The sequence below is a fragment of the Ursus americanus genome, chromosome 26 (assembly GCF_024610735.1).
Source record: "Ursus americanus isolate L20-20 chromosome 26, mUrsAme1.1.p, whole genome shotgun sequence".
Classification (NCBI taxonomy): Eukaryota; Metazoa; Chordata; class Mammalia; order Carnivora; family Ursidae; genus Ursus; species Ursus americanus.
In genome coordinates, this window is record NC_142152.1 from 43,134,871 (window position 1) to 43,154,052 (window position 19,182).

The 19,182-nt window shown below is 44.4% G+C and overlaps 1 protein-coding gene across 6 annotated transcripts in view; it reads left to right on the plus strand.

Annotated features, from left to right (window-relative positions):
• Positions 1-19,182, plus strand: part of TRAF3 (TNF receptor associated factor 3) — a 109,297-nt gene that overhangs the window by 26,847 nt on the left and 63,268 nt on the right. The window lies entirely within an intron of this gene.

Sequence of the window (19,182 nt, forward strand, 5' to 3'; positions counted from 1 at the left end):
AACATCCTTTTATCTGCTTATTGACCATTTAGGTATCTTTCTTGGGAAAATGTCTGTTCATACCCTTTGCCCATTTTTATTTATTTTTTTATTTTTTATATTTATTTTTAAGATTTTATTTATTTGACAGAGAGGCAGCGAGAGAGGGAACACAAGTGGGGGGAGTGGGAGAGGGAGAAGCAGGCTTCCCGCTAAGCAGGGAGCACGATGCGGGGCTCGATCCCAGGACCCTGGGATCATGACCTGAGCCGAAGGCAGATCCTTAACGACTGAGCCACCCAGACGCCTCTGCCCATTTTTAAAGTTGGGTCTGAGTTATCAGAGTTCTTTACATATGTACAATTTCTTTATCAGTATATGACTTGTAAATATTTTCTCACATTCTTTGGGTTATCTTTTCACTTTCCTGATGGTCACCTTCGATGCAGAAAATTTTTTAACTTTGGTGAGGTCCATGTTATCTATTTTTTTCTTTAGTTGCTTTTGCTTTTGGTGTCATATCTAAGAAACCACTGCCTAATCGAAGGTCGGGAAGATATGCACCTGCTTACTTCTAAGAGTTTTATAGTTTTAGCTCTTACCTTTAGCCTGTGATTAATTTTGAGTTAATCTTTGTGTGTGGTGTGTGATTTTGGTCTAGTTTCACTCTTTTGTGTGTGGATACCCAGTTGCCCATTAGCTAAAAAGACTGCTCTTCTCCCCCATTGAATGGTCTTGGTACCCTTGTCAAAAACTAACTGGCCACAAATGGAAGGGCTTATTTCTGGACTCTGAGTTCTGTTGTGTTGATCTGTATGTCTACCCTTACTATGCCAGTACTGTCTTGACTACTTAGCTTGGTGGTGAGTTTTGAAACTGGGAACTGTGAATCCTCTAAATTTGTTCTTTTGCAAGATTGTTTCGTCTGTTCTGAGTCCCTTGCATTCCCTTGTGCATTTAAGGATCAGGTTGTCAGTTTTTGCAAACTACAAAAATCTTTTCTTAGTCTGTCATTGTGCTGTTCAGTTCAGTAGCCATGAGCTACGTGCCCCTAGTGAGCATGTGACACGTGGCCAGTCCAGGTTGATACGTGCAGTAAGTATAAACTGACACCTGGTTTTGAAGAGTTTGAATGGAAAAAAAGAACACAAACGATCTCATAAACAATTTTTTATGTTGATTACATATTAAAATTACAACATTTTATGTTGGGTTAAATAATATAAGTTTACCTATTTACCTTTTTTAACATGGCTACAAGAAGATTTCAAATTATGTGATTCTCATGTTTGTGTTAAACAGAAGTATTTTTTAATAGCATGGCATAAAGTTTCGTGATTCACTTCTCTGTTGTTGGACACTGAGATTGTTTCCAGTGTTCTCTGTTTTACGTGGTGCTCCAGTGAGTGACCTAGTAGCCAGGTCTCTGCGCACTCCTGTGACGCTGCCAGGACAGAGTTCAGGAGGACTTGGGAAACGTGTTTGCTACTTCTAAGCCTAGGGCATGCATGCAAACTCTCCTGTTACAGAGTTGAGTAAGTAAATGAATGTTTCCATATTTTAAAAGATAATAATGTTTCAAAATAAGACTGTAAATAGACTCAACAAGTACTGATTGAGCCCCTCTCCCACTGTGTCAGGTTCTGTTCTAAGAAGTGGGAACACAACTTGAATGAGTCCAAGTTCTAGCCCTCATGCAGCCTATATTGTAATAGGCGAGAGGGGAGAGTCCGTAAACCAATAACCATATCAGTTAATACTGAAGAGCCATGTTGGGAAGGACAAGGAAACAAGCCTATGGTACAGTGTGGTGGGAATACAGTCCTGATAGAGTCGTCAGGAAGGCTTTCTGAGCACATTGCATTTGAGCAGGGACAGAAAGAAGCAAGGAAGGGAGCCATGTTTAGATCTGGGAGAAGAGTGTTTTTAGGTAGAGGGATCAGGAAGTACAGAGACCTTAATATGGGAATATGCTTGGTGTGTTTTATTAGGAACAGCAAGGAGGCCAATGTAGCTAGAGTGTGGTGAGAAGTAGTTTGAGTTGGAATACATTTTTAAAAAGATTTTATTGATTTGACCAAGGGAGAGAGCATGAGCAGGCAGAGCAGCAGGCAGAGGGAGAGGGAGAAGCAGGCTCCCCAGTGAGCAGGGAGCCCGATTGTGAGCCTCAATCCCAGGACCCTGGGGTCATGACGTGAGCCGAAGGTAGATGCTTAACTGACTGAGCCACCCAGGCGCCCCTGGAATACATTTTGAAGATGCAACTGACAGTCTCTGCTGATGGCTTGGGTGTGGGGCATGTGAGGAAGGGGAGGTCTTCATGACCAGAACAATGGTGTGGTACCATTTACTGAGCCAGGGATTGCCAGACTGGATTAGAGAGGGAGGGGCACCCAGAGTTCAGTGTTAGACCTGTTAAGTTTGAAATGCCTTTTGGGTGCTCAAGTGGAGATGTTGAGTTGGTAACTATGATATACCAGTCTGGAAATCACAGGGGGGGTGGAGCTGGCGATGCCTATTTGAAGTTAACAAAAGCTACCTGAACATCAAGCAGGTTGAGTGAGAACATGGAGGTCTTTGGGGACTTTGATAAGAGGTGTCACTAGGCTGTGCTGGGTTGGTGGGTGAAAATTTTCAGGGGAGAATGGGATGCGTGTATTGACAACTCCTTGAAAGAGTTTACTTTAACATGGAAAGAATGATGGGGGATGGGTGAGCTGGGGACAGATTGCCCTTTCCCTGTGCATTGGTGGGAGCGTCCTGGAGAGAGTCTGAGAGGGGAGGGGCTAGGATCATGCCCCAGAGTGGAGATGGCCTCCTCTCCTAGGATCAGGAGAGAAGGCAGAGTAGACTGGCAGGCTTTCCATTCAGCAGTGAGAGATTGAGAAAATTTCAGATCACCTCTGTTTCCGAAGAAACAGAAAGTGACAAGGTGGAAGGGGTGTTGTAGGATTTGTTAGGGAGTTAAATGCAAAATTTGCATGAATTTTTAATATCAAACATAAGACTTCATATAAATTGAGTTACTTCAAAGTGCTCACCCTTGGGGTTCTCTCTCCTGTGCCTTTGGGGATATTTGGTGGAAAAGTTTGAGAAGCCACTTCATTATTGTATTCTGTTGTTATGTTGTTAAATCTCACCCAAGTGAGTATTTAACCTTAAAGAGTTTGAGATTGACTTACCCATTTTGTTATCCTTAATAGAGCATTTGCAGCTGCTCCAAATATCCCTCCATTTGTGCCTCTTAATTGTTGCTTGGCAAGCCACTTCATTCTGCACCAGGGAAGGCCTGGCACAGTAGGCTGTGGGGTGTCTGGAGGTAGAGTGCCCTCGTTCCCGCCCTTTCCACTTTTGGAGGAGAGGGTGTGGAAGAAGGCAGGGCCCCTGAAGGGCAACACCTTCCAAGAATATTTTAGCAAACCTTTCTCTATTGTCTCAAAACACTTAACAAACACACTGCACATCTTTTAATTCTGACAGGGTGGTTTGAGTGAGCTGAGTGTAGTGCTATTAGCCAGCCTTTTATGATACTTAACAATCAGTAGTGATTAAAAGTTACTTGGCAGGGGCACCTGGGGGGCTCAGTCCCTTAAGCCTCTGCCTTGGGCTCAGGTCATATCTCAGGGTCCTGGGATCGAGCCCTGCATCAGGCTCCCTGCTCAACGGGGAGTCCATTTTTCCCTCTCCCACTCACCCTGCTTGTGCGCTCTCTCTCTCTTTCTCTGTCAAATAATAAAATCTTTTTAAAAAAAGTTATTCGGCTTCTTTCCTCTTTGTTGCATTTGCCTGCTTTCTTTCCCATCAATTTTAGTATGATTAATACCTGCTCCCCCCCATTTAAGTTCTTCTTCAACCTTTTTTTTTTAATAAAGGATGACCTTTTTATTTATTATTATTTTATTATTTTTTTAAGGGAGGGAAAGAGGGGGAGGGGCAGAGGGAGAGAATTCTTTTTTTTTTTTTTTTTTTTTAAGATTTTATGTATTTATTTGTCCGAGAGAGAACACAAGCAGGGGAAGCAGCAGGCAGAGGGAAAGGGAGAAGCAGGCTCCCTGCTGAGCAGGGCCTGATGTGGGGCTCAGTGTCATGACCCTGAGATCATGACCTGAGCCAAAATCGAGTCAGATACTTAACTGACTGAGCCACCCAGGTGCCCCAGTTCTTCAGCGTTCTTAGTGAGAGTGCTGTGAACTATTTGAATTACCCCACAGTTAAGTTCTTGAGATGGCAGCGTGTGAAGAATCGGAGGTCTGGCCCCTCTTATGTTGACACATGAGATGGCTGGCACCTGGGGGGAGCTCGATCTGCAATGGGTGGTTATTGCATGACTAGGCCACATGCCCTTGGCTTCCCCAGTTCTACCACTGTGGGCCCACCTGTGTGGTGTGGCCCTGCTCCTTCCCTCATTCTGTCCTGAATCGGGAGAGCAGAGGCATACCTGCTTTTGCCTGCAGCACTCTCCATTCCTAAAGGCTGGCTTCCTCAGGTCACTGGACAGGAGGCCTTCCCTGACCATGCTCTGCATGGCCCCTCTTTGAATCCCTACACAGGCACCCTCGTTGTCTTTATCCCTCCACCAAGTCTGACAGGAGCACTCCTTTGTTACTTCTTGGTCTTCCCCTCCAGTCTGTGGGCTCCATGACGGCAAGGACCACGGTCTTGTTTTGAGCCTGCTGTGTCCAGCACCCGGTGAGGGGTATGGCACACTCGTGCTCAGAAAGCGTGTAGAAGGAACACATGTCTGAATCGGGACTTGTAATCCAGCTTGCCGTTAAAGGGGCTCACGTGTCACTGTTTCAGCCAGGGCTTGTTGTGGAGTTTGGAATTTTTGAGATTTTAGAATGGAATTAGTGAATATGCCATATATTGTAGAACACCCTAAACAGCATCCTATAATCAAACCGATTTTTGCAGCAAAGTTCATGACTATTTGCCCTAAGTGCGACAGAGACTCTGGATGGCCTCACATCACATCTGGGCGTGCTGCGCAACGAGTTACGATTGTGTTTTCAGAGCTTTTGGGGTTTCCGGATCACAGATAAGGGATTGTGGGCCTGTTCTAGTGAATGTCTGTCATGCATTACGCCATGTGCCGTACACGCAGAGGAAGAAAACAGTGCTGCCCTCCTGTGTGGGGTGGGCGACCGCCGTACGTGGAGTGTCGAGCACACACACACAGAAGGCACTGCTTGGGGGCTCGGGCGTTTCTGTCACTCCCATTTGCTTTCGAGAAGTGTGCTGTATAGGTGTTCGGTGCTTCAGGCGTGCCACACAGGGCTTGGACAGAAGAGGTGGCAGGTGTAGGAAGGGGCCGTTCGTGATTGTCCTCATCAGGTTCCCTTGGATCTGGCCACAGGGATTCAAGGAGTAGAGTGCAAGATGCAGGGAAGGTGCAGAGGGGGGCGCCCTTTGTTCCTTGTCTCCCTCACTGGCCGGGGAGTGGGGCCCAGAGACAGAGGCTGAGCCAGGGGGCAGGTTTGAGGTCCTCAGCACTGAGACTGACTTCTCTGCAGTCCTACACTTTGCCCTCTTGGCTGGATCAGGAGTTTTCAACATTAGATGCATTTAATGTATGTCTCCTGACTTAAAATACGAGTATAACTTTATTTTAATGTTTATTTTAAGATGCATTGTTGATGTAGAGAAAAATCTTCCATTTAAAAAAATTTTACCTTCTTTCTGAAATGGTACTTGAATTTTGAAAAAAATGTTTAATTGCCAGGCTGCAGGAAAGCCAGCTCTGTTTTATTAGAAAATGAGGAGCCAATACTCAAATGTTTCAAGCGTTTAAAAGGATGTAGAGTGAAGTAGTTTGTTCCTGGAGCAGGTGCCACTTAGTATTATTTCTAGTTTTTTTGTGGTGTTTGATGAATTCTGTAGAATGTATTAACTCTCATCTGAGCATGTATATTGAAGATTATTCTTTCAACTTAGAATTATTTTTGTCCAAGGTACTTGACTTAAGATTTAATGAGCCATGACACTGAATTAGAGACACGCTTTCAGTCTTTCAACGTTTATAAGAGATACTACGGTTTTCAAAAGGACTTGTGAGGATTGTCTTTTGCAATGTATTTTAAGATCATCAAGAGTAGAGTTTGTATTGTCAAAACTTGCTCCAAGACACATTCTGGGGGTTTTATGAGTGAGTAATGGTGACAGGACAAGGCGGCGTCACCCATACAGTTGTGGTTTTTCTTTGCAAACAATTTATTTAACAGTTAAAAAGAGATTCCTTCTTGTGTTTTATAATTACCCTTTCTTGGAGACCAACTTATAATGTAAAAAATATCTGGTGGTATTATTTCTTAGAGTGAGTGTGTTAGTGTGAAACGTTTGCATCTGTATGGAATGTATAAACGTGCCAGTTTCCAAGTGTAGCCTGTAGAGTACTATAGAAGAGTGGGGTTGTCTTTGAAAGGTCGTAATAGAAAAGCTTTATGTGTCTTAATTGCTTAAATATTTTCTTTCACTGGGATTATTAAGAAAAACACAGAATGTAACATGTGGGAAAATGTGAAATGGATGCAAACACTATAAGATTTTCCACAGAAGTTTTTTATTCACAATGAGGCACATGGGAAGGCTCCATTAACACTTTAGATGGTATCATAATTTTGGAAAAACCATTTCACCATAGGGGTGTTTACAAAAACCGAAGCCAGCTCTGCCAGCCAGGCTTTGACATTTGCGGAGCTGTGTAGTAGCAAGTGACGCCGTGTCACAACCAGTTTAAGATTACCTATGTTGTCACCATGCAGATTTTCTTTATTCAGTATTTAAACTACAAATTTATCAATCTGAGTAATTTGAAATACAGTAGCATAAAAAGAATTAGATATGCCGAACCGAAAATGTGTGCGTATCTAAAGTAGTTTCTTTTCTTGATTTTGGTTAACAGAGGTATCTTCACATCTGTAATTTCTGGTAACTTAATGAGAACACACTGAACTTTGGGGGCACAATAAATTTTCCCATTATGTAAAATATTTTACACACTGGTTGACTCATTGTAAATTGTGAGTAGACATGATTCTCTTCCTGCGGAAAATAGAAACACATTGTTTTAATGGCAGTGTTAGCCAAAGACAAAATTGTGCTGAGAGGTACCACGTTGCTTTCTGTTGGTTGGATTGTCAAGAACCGAGGTGGACACAGTAATGGAAACAAGCTGGGGGCTCTTCGGTTAGGTTTTGAGGATGTAGTCTTTCTAAAATCAGTTAGTTGTTCATTTTATACAAAGGCTTATTTTCATTTTTGTGAATTTTATGTTGTTAATGAATGTGTTTTCTTTGTATTAACTTCAAGTCTTATAAATATGTCTCGGTCTTAAAAACCCAAGTGCTTTTATTTATTTCATGGTAGAAAGAACTAAGAAAATGAGTACTTTTTGGTGGTGATGGTGGGGTTGATAGTTTCCCTAATGGTACTCCTCCCTCGTGTTTAAAAGTGCCACATACTTACATATGTGTCATTTATATTTTGCATTAAAGTTAAAATCAGATTTTTTTCTTGGAAAATTGTTGAACTCTGAGATTTGGAGGAGAAAAGTTACCCAAAATAGGAATTGTTTTGAACAGTGAGAAGCTTATTTAAAATTATTTGAAAGGGCCACCCCCAAAATAATGCATTTTTAGGAGCATAATGAACATATTCCTTTTGTTTGTTCCTTTAATTGAAATGGTGAGCTGTGTCTCATAAAGGGATGTTAACTATCTGATGGTATGATTATGTCAGCTTTTCAAAAAAGTAACTATGAGATTGTCGTCTAGCGTATGATTTAGCATCTAATTCAGTGGTTTTTAGTACAGTCATAGAGTTGTGCAGTCATGGCCTATTTTGGACATTTCATGTAAATGGAATCATAATATGTGGTGTTTTGTGTCCGACTTCTTTCACTTAGCATCATGTTTCTAAGATTCATCCATAGCGTTGCATGGATCACTAAGTTGTTCCTTTTTGTTGAAGAATAAGAGTTTGTTGTATGGCTGTACCACTTTAAAAAAAACACTTTTTATTTATTTAACAGAGAAAGAGATAGCAAGAGAGAGCACAATTGGGGGGAGGGGCAGAGGGAGAAGCAGGCTCCCCGCTGAGCAAGGAGCGCAACACAGGACTCGATTCCAGGACCCTGGGATTGTGACCTGAGCCGAAGGCAGCCGCTTAGCTGACTGAGCCCCCCAGGCGCCCCTGGGTGTACCAGTTTTTACGTACCCATTAGCCCATTGGTAGACATTTGGGCTATATCCCCTTTTTGGCTGTTAGGAACAATGCTCCTTGGAGCATGCAAGTTCTCGTGTGGACCTGTGTTTTCATTTCTCTCAGGCTTATACCCAGGCGTTTGCATCAGCTCTTGATGCTTCTCTGACCTGCTGTTCAGGTTTTCATTGATGTTTGTAAAGAGACTTTGCCAGTTGTCACTGGGCTTAAGACCTTTGTTGTGACCTGGTGACTCCTGTTTCAGGCTGGACACCCCTGAGCCCCCTCTTGCCTGGAGAAACAGCCAGAATTACAGTGTCCTTGTTTTCCTAAGACCAGATTACATCTGATGGTCATCATTGGGTCTTATCAGATGAGTATCCTTTTAGATTTTGGGCAGATAGTTAGGTATGTTCTTTATCCAAGCCAACTAAATCTGTTTTTTATATTTTTCCTGTGTTCTCTCTGCTTCTTCTTGGGACGCCCTTTATTCTTTGAGCCCAGCAGCACAGGGAGTGACAGTGAATGATTTGTGTATTTTCCCTTCAGGCTGTATGCCACTCATTCCTTTTTCTTTTCTTTTCTTTCTTTCTTTTTTTTTTTCATGGTAATTCTGGTAACTGGGTTGCCTATTTTTGAAGTAATCCACACCTTAAGGTAGTAGTGATACTCTTGAGCATTTTGTTTGGTGTGCAAATGAGACCTATAGGAATGTCTCCATAATTTGTATCAAGTTCATGCAAGTGTACATTACCAGTACTAGCTGATTGCCCGGGTTGGATTGTGAACTTCATTCCTGCTGTTGGATAAAGGAGCAGGCTCTGCCATGGGCATTCCAGTTAGTGGTGAGAACCCTTCAGGCCTCATGTCATGTATTTAAACTGAGGTAAGCTTGGAAAATTATTGAGTGCTTTGAAGATAGTGGCTATATTTTGTAACAGTTGTGCCTTACATTTTAAGAAGCTTGTACTTTGGGAACCTTTCACATGTATTATATCAATTTAAAACTAAATCCACCCTGCAAGGTTAGGTCTTATTCCTTTCCTGTAGACCAGGAATCCCAGATTCAGAAAGAGCAAGCAATTGCTGGGAGCAGTCAGTGTCGGAGGAGACAGTGCCCTTTCTGCTCTGCCTCATGCTGTGAGCCGAGAGGCGGCAGGATATGGGGAGACCACATGCCTGGGCCAGGAGGGTTATGCCAAGTCCAAAGCAACCAGACAGCTAACAGCCAAGCAGCACTATTTTAACACCTAGTGGTGCACTTACAAAGATTCCTCCTGTTTTTGCCTCGCTGCCTCATCTGTAAAGTGGAGATAAGAGGAGGCCATTCTACGGGCAGGTGGAGATCTCTGGTCTCTCAGTCACTGGACCTGGTTTCTGTGTACTGACCATTAACTTGCTGTCCTTAGTTTTTAGATGGTTGGCCTGGAAAGTGGTTTGAATAGTCCTGTACCATGCTTCTTTCATCACCCCCTTCCTCTGACCTCGACCACTGGCCCTAAAGGTCCCCCCGTGGGCCTCGCTCCACCAGTGCACACTACCCCAAGAGTAATTCTCATTGCTGGGGGGTGGGACAAGGGTCTCAGACCTGGGCCAGCATTGGCTCCCCGTCCTAGGCATTATCTGTTCCAGGAGAAGCAAGAGTCTTGGTGTAAGACCCCTACTAGTTCCTCCAGACCTTCCTGGGACAACCCACTCAGGCCAGAACACAGGATTCCTGCTGCCAGACACGGCATCACTGGACTGACAGATCGGTAGGGGACCAGCCCTGTTACACCACAGCAGCTGTTGGGCTGGTGCGGGTGTGCCTGCCACTGAGGACCAACCTTGATCCCTGATTTGAAAGGCACAGTTCTACAGACCGTCTTCTGTGGGGGTGCCCAGACTGGCACCTGAATATGCCCAGAGGCATTTGATAAAAGTTCCTCTGAGGCTGTTACATCACTAGTCAGTCTCTACAAAGCACAATGATGGCAAAAAGAAATTTCCTCACACACTGCCTCCCGCCTTCCCCTTAGATCGTCCACCTAATGCTGTGCGATTATCCAGCCGGGCAGGAATCCACACATGAGGTGCGTCTGGTTTGGTCGAAGATATTCATTGAATCCTATCACAGCTTTTTGGGGAGAGAGTACGGTAGGAAGGGTACAGTGTTTCTGTAAATCTGATCTCCCACTCCCATGAGGAAAGGCTGTGTTGGTGAACCTCTGCGGGGCGCCTGGAAGAGCAGCCTGTCAGGGAGTGAGTTAGGTGTGGGCTGGCAGCCTAGGCGCTGGCTTTGAATCCTGGCTCTCCCCCGTGCCCCAGGCTCCTCAGCTGCCTGATGCGGAGGATGTGGTCCCACAGAGGGCCCGAGTTCTGCCCGAGGAGCGGTGGCAGCTGACTGTGGCGAGCCCTCTTGAGACCGCCGGCTGCCACGGTGAGGCCCGGCAGCTACACAAGTGACTGCTTCGGCGGGGATCCTTCTGTGTAGTGTGCTGCCTGCGAGGGGTGAGGGGAGCCCAGAGGAAGGGTCCTTGCTGCCAGGGGCGGGAAGGGAGTCAGTGAAGACTACCTGGGAGAGAAGAGGTGTGAAGGGGGGGTTAGGTAAACAGAGGAAGGCGAAGCAGAGGTTTCTCATCAGCAGAGGAAATAGCATGTTTGCAGGGAGACGACAGTTCATTTCTGTTACCAGAATGAGGGGTGACCAGTAGGTTCCTTAATCTGTGTGTTCATTCACCTGTACTGTTCAGTGCCAGGCTGGGCACTCAACTTAGGCTGAACGAGGCCACTTTGTATTTCCCATCAGGAGGTGGTCCCCAGAATCTCTGGAAGCCGGCTCTTCTTTGCTGAAGGGCGCTGCGGTGTGAGCGCAGTACAGAGCCGCCCCGCAGGGTTCAGATTGTTACCTCTGCTAGGCTACCACATGCCTGGGGCACGCTTACACCTCGGGTACGGGACTCTCAGCTCTCTGTCAGTCATGGTGGTGGCCGTGCCTGCCCAGGGCTGCTGTGAAGGCTCGACGGGCTCCAGAACACACCCTTGCTGAGGAGGCCCTAGCGCGGTGAGGAACACATGTGCCATATCGAGGATGCTTTCTCCTCATCTCTCCCTTTTTCCAGCTGAGTGCACATCCTTTAGCTCCCGGTAAATATTCCTTCCTCCTAGAGCTTATCCTGGCTCCCCAGACCAGCTCCGGGTCTGCCCCCTTGCATGCTGGCCCCCTCCGTCATGCAAGTCCTCATGCTTGGAGGGACTTGTTTGCCAACGGCCTTGCCCACTGGAGTGCCTGTAGCCACCAGGATGGTGAGCTCTGCCTTACGCATGCCATTCCACACACAGCAGGTGGTTGGTTAATGCTCGCTAAATATATTGAATGAATGAATGAAAAGTAAAGGTCACTTAGTAATCATGCTACTATTTTAAGTCTCTTTCTGAATTTGGTTGTATAGTTAATGGTTCAATATTTCAAGGGCTCTGATCACGTAATGGTTTTTACTATACTGCGAAGGTAGCTGGGTGTTCCAGGTGATTGCTGCCCACAGAGGAACTAGAAGTTCTTACTGTACTTGCATTTTCTGGAATGAAAGTCATGGTTCATTCCCAGCAGCTTTTCGGCAGGGGCTTTGAAGCTTGTGTGAAGCGGCCGATGTGCAGGATTCTCACAGAGAGTACTTGAGCATTAAAGATGGTGTGTCATCATGCACGTCTCATTCATTTTAGCATTCTTACCTAGCACGACAAATTGTCAAAACCATCCTCCAGTAAAAACCACAAACCAGTCAGCCTTTAGGAAACAGGTTGGAAATCTAGAAATGCCACCCCCCACTGAAGTATTTGCAACATTTTTTTAAAAATCCTTATAAAATCTTTGTGATTCAAAAGGCAGCTTCCTGTGCCGGGGGAGTCTCTCTCCAGCGCTCTTGCTTCTGAGGTTTGTAGCTTTCAGAAAGACTGCAATGCAGCGGTCACCAAAGTCTCTGTTCATATGGAAACAACTGGTGGTGAGGTCTTTTGCTGCCGTTTGTAGCCACTGACTTGGCCTGCAGTCTGAAGGAGGAGGTCATGAAGGCCGTACTCCCCTGGACTTCGCCGTTCAGGGATGAGAGCGGGAGTGATTTTGCAGACGTTGTGGCTAGCGCAGGCATGTCCTGCAGCAGCTCCGTGAAGTTACTGATGCAGTGGGCTTCCTGGGATGTGAGACTCGAGATGCCTTTGCGGTTTGTGCATGGTAATTCTGTTTTCTTCTCTGTGTTCAGATGGTGGATGATGCGAAGGTAAGGACTTTAGAAATCATACATAATATGTATTTTAAGTGTTGATGAATGTCCCTAGTGCAGGTGAAGAATTATGATTGAGTTGATCTCTTCTGAACCAAAGAAATAAAATTTTGATTTCTTATTATAGGACAGTTTGAACGTTTGAACAGTCTTCTTATTTAGTGTTGACGAATGCCATCTAAATAAATTATTAAAGCTGTTCTTTAAAGAGATCTGCTTGCTCTTTGACTCACTGAACATGGTTGAGTCTCGGAGATGTAGACACAGGTAGAATGGATTTGCTTCTTTACTTAAGCAATGGCAGTGTCATTAATCTGGCATGGAACATTTTGTTTCACAAAATCTCAACCATATGGCAGTGGATGAGGAAATCTAATTTCCTTAGTTCTTATTTGCCTTCAGATGAGCGTTTTCGGATGTGCGGAGCCCTGTGCTTACCCTGGGGTGAGTTGGATACCACCCCCAGCTGCTCCTCTTTGTTTGTCTAAGAGGGAGGCTGAGAGTCACCACTCCGTTTTATTCATTTGTCTATGAATTGGTGGCCCCCAAACTGTATTAAATGCATTATGGGTGGTAATTTATATGTCCAGTGCCAAGAAATATACTGTCAGGGTTACCATGGCAACTGCATGTATTCTGAAAAGCTTATGAATGGGTACTGAACCTTCTGGCGTTTTAAGTGAGATGTTCCAGCTGAGAGCCTGCATTCATGATTAGTGTAAATAAATTCAGCTTTCTGTGTGTATCACATCCTTTTTCTTCGTTTACCACTTATCTGTTCAGCTCAGTTTTTCCTCTGCTAACATCTGCCATGGTCTCTTGGTTCCTGGCAACAGACTATGGTTAAGAGCTGGTTTTCAGCTTCAGGCTGGGGAGCGAACCTGGCTGTGCCGTGTCCCGACACCTTAGTCTGTGGGTGGTGTAGAATGGGCTGGCATGTCTGCGCCTCCTGAGGGCTGGAAATCCTCGACAACCCCAGAGCATAGCTGCAACCCCGTGTGCTGGTGTGGTTCTGGCAGAACTTGCTGTCTGTCTGGACAGCTTCTTTCCAGTAACACAGCCCAGGGCTCTGAGAGAGCCTGACTTCTAGGGAGACAGCCCTGCCTAATTTGTATTTCTAGAATACCATGATGGTTGGTTTTGGAGAGGGAGGCCCAGGTTAGAAAGACCCATGCTTGGGGCGCCTGGGTAGCATAGTCGTTAAGCATCTGCCTTCGGCTCAGGGCGTGATCCCGGCATTGGGGATCGAGTCCCACATCGGACTCCTCTGCTGGGAGCCTGCTTCTTCCTCTCACACTCCCCTGCTGTGTTCCCTCTCTCGGTGGATGTCTCTCTGTCACATAAATAATAAATAAAAAAATCTTAAAAAAAAAAAAAAGACCCATGCTCAAAATGCCAAACTTGGGAAACTAATGCACGAAGGCCTGTTCTCTTTATTACCAGAGGATTGTTTGCTGTTGGGTAGAAGTATGTGTAGCGTAGTTTCTTTGAAAACTAGTTCCCCTTGTGCATTTAAATCATATTGGTACCTTGATTGCATGGGACTAGAATATCTGTTTGCTAATATTTTGAAGAAGGCACCCCCAAAGCTTGCCTAGGAGGTCCGAGGCAGCCCTGAGGAGGCAGCCCCGGGGATGGCAGTGGCTGCTGAGGCACTTGCTCCCAGGAGGGGACCCTGTCAGGCTCGGGAGGACATTCATACTCACGTGGAGTCCATGCTTTGTATTAAAGATCCTTCAGATGATACAGCTTGGATTTTAAACCTGTAGGTAAAGTCAGCCTTTCAGACTCCCATCGGTGGGCATTTTGTGGTAGCTCGCCTGCAGGCCTTCATTAAGAATCTTGATCTCCTTCAGTCCCTGTATTTTACAGATGGGGAAACTGAGGCCCAAGGAAGCTGTGCCGCTTGGTTAAGGTCCCACAGCAGGTCAGGATCAGATCTAGGGTCAGAGACCTGGCTCCTGGCTTTCTGTTTTCTTGAGGATAACTTTCCTGACAGAGGAGAGTTTTGCTCTCACTGTTTTTTGCTTTTCTTTTTATCAAGAAAAGGACTCCAAATTAACAGGAATAGAACTCTCTAATTTATAAAAGTTCCTACTTTCCCTTTCTTCTTTATACCATCCTTCATCGGCCTTCTACTCAGTGTGCTGGAGACTTGAGGGGCACGTCCTCTGCCCCTCAGGCCTCATGCTGTGATGAGAGATCCTGCCCTGAGCCCCAGAGCACTCAGCCTGCGTGTGGAGGTGGGTCCTGGCTCTGCAGCTGCATTCTGCCTGTCTGTGGTATTCTGCAGAGAAGCGAGGTGCCCAGTGGTCCTGGGGGGTGAACTGAATCACCAGCTATTAAATCAAGGTCACAGTGCTATGTTCACTAAGGCAAAACAACATAGTAATATTAGGTCCAGCTTACACATTACACCTTACTGATTACAAATAATAAGAAGTTCAGCTTGTAAGGCTGCTTGTACTCAGGTTACAGGCAGCTAGGGCGTTCCAGGACTTGGTGCCTGTACACCCCCCCACCCCCGACGCTGATCGCTGTGAGGGTAGGAGGCACATTTCTCACTTTGGATCTCAGGCTCGGCACATAACAGAAACCCATTAAGTGGATAACTTTGGAGCCCCTGAAAACTGGTAGGGTTGTTGCAGATTTGGGGACGGTGGTCAAAGATGACAGAAAAGGAATAAGGCCAAGTGCGGGCCCAGCAGCATCCGGATCCTGTTGTCTCAGGAGACACACGGTAAAATACAGGACAGTCCGCGATGGTGAGAATGCGATTGAAAATGCAGGCTTTAGACATTTCCCTTTGGTGACGTATAAAGAGCCCAGGACACGTGCGTTGTTACCCTCAGATGAGAGAGAATTAAATGACCTCTCTCATGAAGAGCTGCATCAAAAGAGTCTTAGATGTAACCTTTCAGGTAGAGAAAGATTTCTGCTTTCAGATCTTAGGGGATACTCATTCTTCTTGATATGAGGAATCCTGTAACCCAGATGCCCTGCCTAAGAGTCTGCCTTCATCGGGTCTCTAGAGAAAGCGCCCTAGCGGACGGCCTGGTGTTGCGTTCCCCAGGCAGTTGCGAAGCCCTAGAACCCAGGGGGAAGACTAGCGCGCTGGTCAACTGCACGCCGCCGTGTCAGTCAGATGTGGGAGCGCACGCTCTCATTTAGGGTAAGTGAATCAGGCACTGCTGTTAGAAGCCTGTGATACACTAAAAATGAATTCAGCAGTGTAATTAAAATTGTTCTTTAGCTTAGAAGAATAAAAATTTATTTTAATTGAAGGAGAATAGTATCTTGACTTGTCAAAAAAGGACATTCAATTAAAAATGACAAATTTTCACACTTAGGGAAGCCCTGTGTATGTTACAAAATGGCATTTCTCAGGAAGATTCATTAATTAGGATTATTTTGCAAGGGTGTTCAGACCCTCAGGTTGGAGTAAGCACCCCTTTTATGTGCAGCTTGTGCTCAGCCATAAGACATCTACGTAATCGGGTGACTTGTATTTTCTGAGTCACTCCCCTATTGCACTGAACTGTCTCTGTCGTAGCAGGTGGAGTTGAAACAGTCTGCAAAGAAAGGGTCAGGGTGGAGCTCAGGTCTGCCATCTCTTCTGTGTTCTAGACTATTGAAGATCCAAACTGTAAAATGTTAAAACCTCCAGACAGACTCTTGTTCAGTCTCTCCTCATTGCCCTAGCCCCGTGTCCTTGAAACCCAGCCCCAGGGCTCAGAGGGCAGTGCCAGAGCCCAGGTGGATGTGTTCCTGGCCAGCTCTGCCTTCTTCCTCCAGCCCCAGCCTGGAGTCTTGTTGCCTAGAGTAGAGGACTTTTTCTCAGTTTAGAGCCTTAACTCCCAACCCACCATTCCTGGCACATCGTTTCCCTTTTTATTCTGCCTGGGATTTTGAAAATGTCTAATAGTGCTGGATGGCTTTATCATTCATCATTATGAGTGGTATTGTTTATTACAACTTACAAGTCTAGTAAAGCAAATTCATTGCCTACGTTCAGATTGTGCTCATCTAAAAATTCTGTTTATAACATTAATTCAGAAGAAGGCTTCTATTATGAGTTGTTGAGAAAGAGCTCTGTACCCCCTTTAATAAAGCTATTTTTGAAATGTAATTTAATGCCTGCAAGTAAATTGCTTGGAGGTTTAGTTCCTTGCTTGCAAAAGAAATGTGACAAGAAGTGTATTTTTTTAACGTGTTTTCCGAGCTCTGGCCAGAAACCCATTCATTCAGTTCATTCATACTTACCAATCACTAATATTTATCAATGTACCATGTGATTATATTTATGTTATATATATACTTATATCCTCGTGTTTGATATATATTAGTGTGCATGTGTATGTATATATGCGTGTATATGCACTAGTTAATACTAATTAATATCAAGCAGAAGTACAGCAAAAAGATTGTTACCGTTGGATTTTTAAAAATTTTTTTCCTGTGTAACCTATAAAATGAGATATTGAATTGATACTCAATACCGAGCCGCTTCTTACACACTTGATTTTTCTTATTGTATTTATCTATGTTTATATTTTTTAAATCTGAGAATTACAGAAATAGTCAATTTCTGCTGACCCTTCAGATTATGGCTTAAATGTCCTCTCCCCAGGAAGGCCTTCCCTGCACCCACTTAAACGGGCGTCACTGGAGTGCTCACCATGTGCTTCCTTGGTAGTTTTCACGTCACATGTATGCGCACACACAGTTACGTGTGCTGTGTCCCTTTTCCCGTAGACGGTGTTCAGGGCCCCTGTCCTTCTTGTCCCCTCCTGCCCGCATTGTGCCGGCCATCCTCGTCGCTGGAGTGCCTGTTGAAAGTGCACAGGACACCAGAGGCCCCTGTGAGGTGGCTGGGATGCTCTGTGGCCTTTACAGGACTGTCTTGGAAGCTTTCAACTCTTTTCTTGATTCAACCAAGACATCTTTGTTCCATTACTAATTTAATATCTTTTCAAATTATTGAATACTTGTGTTTTCCCATCCACCGAGGAGCTGGAAACAGTCAAGAGTAGAGGACTCTTTATGTCCTGAATGGCCCTTTCCTCTTTTGCTCTCCATGTTCTTTTTCTTGTAAGTGAACAAATACATTGTGAGGCTAGCAGACTTTAATGCATCCTTTGAATTCAAGTGTAGAGATTTTTGAGAAAAATGAGGTAGTTTTGAGAAACTAGTAAAACCAGCCTCAGTGTTTTTGATATTTTAATTTATAGGAAATGCTCTTTCATTTTCCTCATGATTGTGGCAGACTGGGGAAGGGTGCTGTCATTCAGAATTATTTACTGGGCACTTGTGAGACTGAAAACGGGGACCTGGCAAGACAAGCTTTGGTCCCAACCGCTGGACCATTTGGGACAGCGCCAGGGGCTGTGTGTAAGGCGTGGTGCTGTGGGACCACAGTGTGGCCAGGTGCTCCCTGCCCTCTGGCACTTCTGGCTAATGAGTCAGTCCTGGAGTCTGTCAACAGCACTGATCTAACCTACAAATTTAGATTTATTTTCATATTACTCCAGTAGAAAATTGTATTAATGTGACTTTTTTTTTTGTATAAAATGTTGACAGTAGAATATTTTATGTTCAAAATATTGATTAATTTGGGGGGAACCGAAGAGATTTGATGTTGCATAACAAATCTCTGTTTAAATTCACCGAGTAGATTGCAGTGAATCATAACTATATTAATTAAGCAAAAGCAAACATTGCAGAATAGGGTTTATTTGAAAGACCGATCAGATGAAAATTTCTGGGTGACCTGAAAGATGTCACACTTTTGTACAGCCTTACATTGAAACAGTGTGATCCGTTGGGTGTCATGTAGGAAACTTCATACTGATGGGTCCAGCAATTTTAGCTAATGGGATCACATTTGATTAGGAAGTCGATTTATTTTAGAGGGTTTATGTAGCCTGAGAGTATTAGATTCAGAAAAATCCTAGAAATACTACACTAGACATCTCAGATTTTCAACATGAGTCTATCTGTAAAAAATATATGTGACATTTCATATTTTAGGACTAAAGTAAGTATGCAGTGGTAATGGATATTTGACCATGATTTCAGTTGGACAAGACTTCAGAGAAACCTATCATATTGCCAAAAACAAAACCAAACTCACCACTGCATTACAGCTCCAAAACATGTTTTTTTCACACAAGTATAATTTTAACTATTACCCAGTAGCATGGGATAGTCATTTCACTCTTAACTAGCTTTTTCCCTCCTTGTTCAAATCCATTTGGATAATGCTTTTCAAAAGTAATCTGAATAGTTCTAGTCAGTTCTCATATTTAAAGTAGCTAGAAACCAAGCAAATAATTAGTTAAGTGATGCAAGAAATTTATTTTAGCCTCGCCAAGATCTCAATATTTTCCTTGAAGTCAGAAATGGCCTTGGTTCAGCCAGAGGCCCGGTCTTTGGTGCCTCTGGTTATGAATGTCCTATGCTAGTCCTGAGGGAATAAATAAACTTCAGGGATGTCAATGCTGAAATTCAAAACAATTTTAAAAAGGTGCTTGGTTTTCAAAAGTGACAAATGTATTAGGCATTATTGATGTTTTGGGAATTTTGAGGCATGTAGTTTGCCTCTTCATCTAGGATTTGAATTTACAGACGTCTGAGCCGTTGAGAACGCCAGTCAAGTCACCGTGGAGGGAGCACTGGTCTTTGAGACCAGGGTTTCAGTCCTGCCTACTCTGACTTTGGGCGAGTTCCTAAGTGTCATTATCTT